This window comes from Polypterus senegalus, chromosome 14 (assembly GCF_016835505.1).
Source record: "Polypterus senegalus isolate Bchr_013 chromosome 14, ASM1683550v1, whole genome shotgun sequence".
NCBI classification, from domain to species: Eukaryota; Metazoa; Chordata; class Cladistia; order Polypteriformes; family Polypteridae; genus Polypterus; species Polypterus senegalus.
The window spans coordinates 24,206,895-24,214,394 of NC_053167.1; the positions used below are offsets into that span (position 1 = coordinate 24,206,895).

A 7,500-nucleotide genomic window follows, 5' to 3' on the forward strand; every position below is an offset into this window, starting at 1 on the left:
CCGGAGATGATCCAAAACATTTTTGTTGTTAGTTACTTACCTGTTGTGGGTTTTGTCTTTAAAAAGTAGTTTACCTGCAACCACCCAAATGCTCAATGTACCTGTACTTCTTAAAAAGGTAATGTTTTACTGTTTAATAACTTATAGACTATATTTTATTATTTTTCCCTTGCACTCAGTGACCAAAGCTATACACACACATAGACACATACAAACATACACACAAGTATATATATGTGTATACAGTGGTGTGAAAAACTATTTGCCCCCTTCCTGATTTCTTATTCTTTTGCATGTTTGTCACACAAAATGTTTCTGATCATCAAACACATTTAACCATTAGTCAAATATAACACAAGTAAACACAAAATGCAGTTTTTAAATGATGGTTTTTATTATTTAGGAGAAAAAAAAATCCAAACCTACATGGCCCTGTGTGAAAAAGTAATTGCCCCTGAACCTAATAATACTGGTTGAGCCACCCTTAGCAACAATAACTGCAATCAAGTGTTTGCGATAACATGCAATGAGTCTTTACAGGCTCTGGAGGAATTTTGGCCCACTCATCTTTGCAGAATTGTTGTAATTCAGCTTTGTTTGAGGGTTTTCTAGCATTTTAAGGCCATGCACTAGCATCTCAATTGGATTCAGGTCAGGACTTTGACTAGGCCTACTCAAAGTCTTCATTTTGTTTTTCTTCAGCCATTCAGAGGTGGATTTGCTGGTGTGTTTTGGGTCATTGTCCTGTTGTAGCACCCAAGATCGCTTCAGCTTGAGTTGACGAACAGATGGCCGGACATTCTCCTTCAGGATTTTTTGGTAGACAGTAGAATTCATGGTTCCATCTATCACAACAAGCCTTCCAGGTCCTGAAGCAGCAAACCAACCCCAGACCATCACACTACCACCACCATATTTTACTGTTGGTATGATGTTCTTTTCTGAAATGCTGTGTTCCTTTTACGCCAGATGTAACGGGACATTTGCCTTCCAAAAAGTTCAACTTTTGTCTCATCAGTCCACAAGGTATTTTCCAAAAGTCTTGGCAATCATTGAGATGTTTCTTAGCAAAATTGAGACGAGCCCTAATGTTCTTTTGCTTAACAGTGGTTTGCGTCTTGGAAATCTGCCATGCAGGCCGTTTTTGCCCAGTCTCTTTCTTATGGTGGAGTCGTGAACACTGACCTTAATTGAGGCAAGTGAGGGCTGCCGTTCTTTAGACATTGTCCTGGGGTCTTTGTGACCTCTCGGATGAGTCGCCTCTGCGCTCTTGGAGTAATTTTGGTCGGCCCAGCCACTCCTGGAAGGTTCACCACTGTTCCATGTTTTTGCCATTTGTGGATAATGGCTTTCACTGTGGTTAGCTGGAGTCCCAAAGCTTTAGAAATGGCTTTATAACCTTTTACAGACTGATAGATCTCAATTACTTCTGTTCTCATTTGTTCCTGAATTTCTTTGGATCTTGGCATGATGTCTAGCTTTTGAGGAGTGCTTTTGGTCTACTTCTCTCTGTCAGGCAGCTCCTATTTAAGTGATTTCTTGATTGAAACAGGTGTGGCAGTAATCAGGCCTGGGGGTGGCTTCTGGAAATTGAACTCAGGTGTGATACACCACAGTTAGGTTATTTTTAACAAGGGGAATACTACTTTTTCACACAGGCCATGTAGGTTTGGATTTTTTCTCCTAAATAATAAAACCATCATTTAAAAACTGCATTTTGTGTTTACTTGTGTTATATTTGACTAATGGTTAAATGTGTTTGATGATCAGAAACATTTTTGTGTGACAAACATGCAAAAGAATAAGAAATCAGGAAGGGGGCAAATAGTTTTTCACACCACTGTGTATATGTATGTATGTATATATATATATGTATATATATGTATATGTGTATGTGTATGTGTATGTGTATGTGTATGTGTATGTATGTATGTGTATGTGTGTATGTGTATGTGTGTATATGTATATGCATGTATATATATGTATATGTGTATGTGTATATGTATATGTATATATGTATATATGTATATATGTATATATGTATATATGTATATATGTATATATGTATATGTGTATATATATATATAATATTTGTGGCAGCCCCGCCCGGGATGCCCAGGAGGACCGAGGGCTTGCGCCTCCAGACCGAGGGCCCTTTATGTTGCCCCTGTAAAGAGCTGGAAGCCCAGCACCTGTAGGGGACCCATGGCCACCGCCAGGCGGTGCCCCGGTTCCTGCTATCCCTGAGCCCAGCAGCACTGGGAAGACTTACAGGGGACACTGCGGGTATTACGGAGGAATGCCGGAAGCAGCTGGAGCCCATCCGGTTCCTATTTAGAGACGCTTCCCTTCAGTCGATGGTGAATGTTGGGTGGAAGTGGACATAGCTGGAGAGAGGACTGGAGGCGGCCAGGAGAAAGATATTGGAACTGTGAGGCCTGGACATTTGGGCGGCACGGTAGCGCAGTGGTAGCGCTGCTGCCACGCAGTTAGGAGACCCAGGTTCACTTCCCGGGTCCTCCCTGCGTGGAGGTTGCATGTTCTCCCAGTGTCTGCGTGGCTTTCCCCCGGTGCTCCGGTTTCCCCACAGTCCAAAGACATGCCAGTTAGCTGGAGTTGGGTGAGGAGGAAGACAAGGTCGTGGCAGAGGAAGCGAGGAGAGGCCTGTGTGTTTTTGTGTGAAGGAAGTGGCTATTGAGAGCCTAGACTTTGGGGTTTGGTGGCGGGTGCACTTGACTTTTTGTAAATGCTGTAAATAAACGTGTGGTGATGGCCAAACCGGTGTCCGCCTTTTTTTTCATTACTTCAACACAATACTTCGCCACTCTGGGTATTTTGCTAGTATAAAATAAACTTCGCAAAGGTGTAACAAAACCAAGTATGCTTTATTCAAGAATAAAACTGAATAACAAAAAATTGTGACAACAAGATGCCAAGAAGAAATGATTCACCAGCATGTATGTGTCTGCTTATATCAGCAATATCTTTTACAGGTAGCAAGACTTCACACCGGCTGTTACAGACTGAAATCAAAGGCTTCTTCTGTTTGGGTGAATACCATGTCAGCATGGCACTGTCAGATCTAAACACTAGCGTGATGAATTGCTCATGTACTGAAGTGACTTTAGCTGCAAATAGAAGTCCCATTTTACTTATGGTGCCAAGCAGAGTTGTGTTGCGGTACAGCAGTCTATTAACCAGAGAAAGTGCTGTGAAGAAGCTGTCTGTTGTTACAGTTTTGCCTTTGTCCAGAAACTGCTCCATAAGCTTTATTGCTGCTCTTGTGAAAAGAATAGAGATAAATGGCATCAACTCAGAGATGGAAAGGGGCAAGTTTGTTGTACCCCATGAAACTTCACTGACAGAATAAAACTGAATAATAAAAAATTAAGCGCTAACTTTTACAAGTAGCCAAATTTACACCGGGTGTTATAGACTCAAATCAAATGTGTTTTTATTATACTGTATTATAGCAATAATAATAGCAGCTGACTACTCAAAACGTGTAAAGCCTGGCCTCAAAACCGGAACCTTTGGTATATATCACGGCAGTTCTTACCGCTACACAATTCAAAAATACATATCAATTCCTGTCAATTGACATTTCAGCTTGGGTTTTTAACTCCTTAAATGCAACATGAAAATCGAATGTTTTTTTTTCTTTGGTTATATTCTTGAATAAAAGCACACGTTTATTTGATATTTGGACTAAAATCTTCACACATTATACACTTCACGTCATTATTAGTATAACATGGAAAATTTTTCTGTATTAGCTATGTGTTCAGCAGTTCCTGTCATCGTACACTTACACAAATTGTAGACACAAAACACACATGAAATGTATGTATTCCAAATAACAATATATTAATTACCCTACACAACTCTAGGCACCTCACTGCCAGATAAAGAGACCTGAGTTCTGAGAATTTTGTGGGGTGGGATGGAGGGATATGATAGCAGGCTGCCTGCTGCCGGTGCTGATCAACATATTTGCAAAACAAAAGACACTGACGGAGAGGTGCAAAGGAATTAAAGGTGGCCTGTTATTACGAGTTTTTTCGTAGGCTTCTGGGATTCTAGCGTTAAGTAAATTATGTATCGCAAAAAAATATTCTTTCAGCTACTTCCGTTAGGGGTTGCCACAATGGATCATCTTTTTCCATATCTTCCTGTCCTTTGCATCTTGCTCTGTTGCACCCATCACTTGCATTTCCTTTCTCATAAACCTTCTTTTAGGCCTTCCTCTTTTCCTCTTGCCTGGTAACTCTTTCCTTGACATCCTTCTCCCAATATACACGGCATCTCTCAAATGCACATGTGCAAACCAATGCAATCTCGCCTCTCTGACTTTGTCTCCCAACCTGAGTTGACCCTCTAATGTACTCATTTCTAATCCTGTCCATCCTTGTCCTAGCCAATGCAAATCTTACCAACTTTAACTCTGCCACCTCGAGCTCTGTTTCCTGCTTTCTCTTCAGTGCCACCATCTCCAGTCCATATAGCGTAGTTGGTCTCACTACTGTCCTTTAGACCTTCCCTTTCACTCTTGCTGATACCTGTCTGTCACAAATTACTTGTGACACTCTTCTCCACCCATTCCACCCTGCCTGCACTCTCATTTTTACTTCTCTTCAGTAATCTCAGTTACTCTGTACTGTTGATCCCAAGTTTTTAAACTCCTCCACCTTTGCCACCTCTACTCCCTGCACCCTCACCACTCCTCTGACCTCCCTCTCATTTACACACATGTATTCTGTCTTGTTCCTACTAACCTTCATTCCTCTCCTCTCTAGAGCATATCTCCACCTTTCCTGTTTCTCCTAGACCTGCACCCTACTCTCGCTACTGATCACTATGTCATCAGCAAACATCATAGTCCAAGGGGACTCCTGTCTAATCTCATCTGTTAACCTGTCCATCACCATTGCAAATAAGAAAGGGTTCAGAGGCGATCCCTGATATAATCCCACCTCCACATTGAATGCATCTGTCACACCTGTTGCAGATCTCACCACTGTCACACTTCCCTCATGCAAATCCTGTACAATTTTTACATACTTCTCTGCCACTCCCGACTTCCTAATACAATGCCACAACTCTTCTCGAGGCACCTTGTCATATGGTTTTTCCAGGTCCACAAAGACGCAATGCAACCTCCTCTGGCCTTCTCTGTACTTCTCCATCAACACCCTCAGAGCAAACATCACATCTGTGGTGTTCTTTCTTGGCATGAAATCATGCTGCTGTTTACTAATCATCACCTCCCTTCTTAACCCACCTTCTTTCCCAAAACTTAATGCTGTGTCTTATCAATTTTATCCCACTGATGTTACTACAGCTCTGTACATCCCCCTTATTCTTAAAAATCGGTTCCAGTACACTTCTTCTCCACTCCTCAGGCATCCTCTCATTTTCCAAGATTCTATTAAACAATCTGGTTAAAAAACATCACTGCCATCTCTCCTAAACACGTCCATGCTTCCACAGATATGTCATCTGTACCAACGGCCTTTCCATTTTTCATCTTCTTCATGGCTGTCCTTGCTAATCCGTTGCACTTCCTGATTCACCATCAACACATCACCCAACCTTCTCTCTCTCTCTCTCTCTCTAATTCTCTTCATTCATCAGCCTCCTAAAGTACTCTTTCCATCTGCTCAACACACCCTCCTCACTTGTATGTTTCCATCTTTATTCTTTATCTCCCTAACCTGCTGTACATCTTTCCCAGCTCAGTCCCTCTGTCTAGCCAATCGGTAAAAGTCCTCCTCTCCCTCTTTAGTGTCCTGCCTCTCTTACAACTCATCAAAAGCCTTTTCTTTAGCCTTCGCCACCGCTTCACCTTGCACCTTATCTCCTTGTATTCTTGTCTACTTTCTGCATCTCTCTTACTATCCCACATCTTCTTCGCCATCCTCTTCCTCTGTATTCTCTCCTGTATTTCCCCATTCCACCACCAGGTTTCCTTTTCCTCCATCCTCTTTCCAGATGTCACACCAAGAACAATTCTTGCTGTCACCCTTACTACTTCTGCTGTTGTTGCCCAGCCTTCTGGTAAGTCTTCACTGCCACCCAGTGCCTGTCTTACCTCCTCCCTAAACTCAACCTTGCAGTCTTCCTTTTTCAGCTTTCACCATTTGATCCTTGGCTCTACCCTCACTCTCCTTCTCTTCTTGATCTCCAACTTCATCCTACAGACCAAAATCCTATGCTGCCTAACTACACTTTCCTCTGCCACCACTTTGCAGTCTTTAATCTCCTTCACAAAAACGATCACAGAAACTACTTGTGCAAAAACATAGAGCATCAATACCCCTGGTCCCATCACTAAATTGAGTAGATTGCAAAACTACTGGTTAGATTAAGCAGTTTCTGCAGCAGTCATCATTGTACATGGGTCTAAGTGCTCATAGACAGATAACCATTGCAGATATCTCTGAAACTGTTCCATATTTTTGTGTCTTTGCTAGGCTATTGTTGTCCAGGAACTCTACACAAAACATAAAAAAGCATAATTTTCTAATGAAAATTGCAATTCTATGATGTGAAAATCAACTTCAGTTTTTTGCAGGTACTGACTGACTCATTCACTCACTCACTCACACGCACGCACGCTCGCTCGCTCACTCACTCACACATATTTACACACCCATACAGACACCAAAGTAAATCAGCTTTTCTTGATGTTCTGAACGTGGTAGAATCAGAATATGAACTTGACTCAGCAGCGACCCAAACATCAAACTTCCATTTATGTGCAAACAAAATAAAATTTTTCTCTAAACTCTAAGAAAATTTTTCTCTTAAGTTATTTCTAAAAGTAGATCACCTTAAACATACCCTGTCATTTGAGAACTTTCTTTGCCTCTTTTTCTTAAATCTCCGATTTGCAATCCTCAGTTTACCCCTTCTTACAACATGGCAAAAGAAGTTTAAACCTTCCCTATAATAAATTGATTTAAAAGATAGGGATAAAATTAGGTACAATTAAAGTATTTTCAAATAGAAAATAATAACACAAACAAATTGTAACTTAGTTACCATTATCCTTATTTATGGAAACTCTTTGATCAAGAAGATGTTAAAGCCCAAATCAAAAACACTTATTTATTGTCCATATTATTGTTATGATGCTTTTGCTGTTTTTTAGTGAAAGCTTTCATTGTTGTTTGAATATTATGATACACATAACAAAGACTTGTTTTGTTCGTCTAGATTTGTAAGAGTGGGTGCTGAAGGATCTTTTGGAATTTTTTTGTTGTATCTGCAGTTTTTGAAGATTAATAACCAGAAAGTGTGCTTACACTGTCTTCCCTTAGACTGGATCCTACATTTTTAACATGACACATTTCAAATGTGTATCTTGTACTGCAATTAAAATGGAAAGGGTAAATTACATCATGTTTCTTTAAGATACCACATATTGCATCTGCTGTTTCTGTGTGTGTGTTTTTATTACACTCAGATTGTGTTATGTTACATGTTTTTCACAGCATC

At 40.7% G+C, this 7,500-nt stretch overlaps 1 protein-coding gene across 1 annotated transcript in view; it reads left to right on the forward strand.

The window, feature by feature from the left end:
* Positions 1-7,500, forward strand: part of LOC120514278 (annexin A13-like) — a 65,930-nt gene that overhangs the window by 34,289 nt on the left and 24,141 nt on the right. The window lies entirely within an intron of this gene.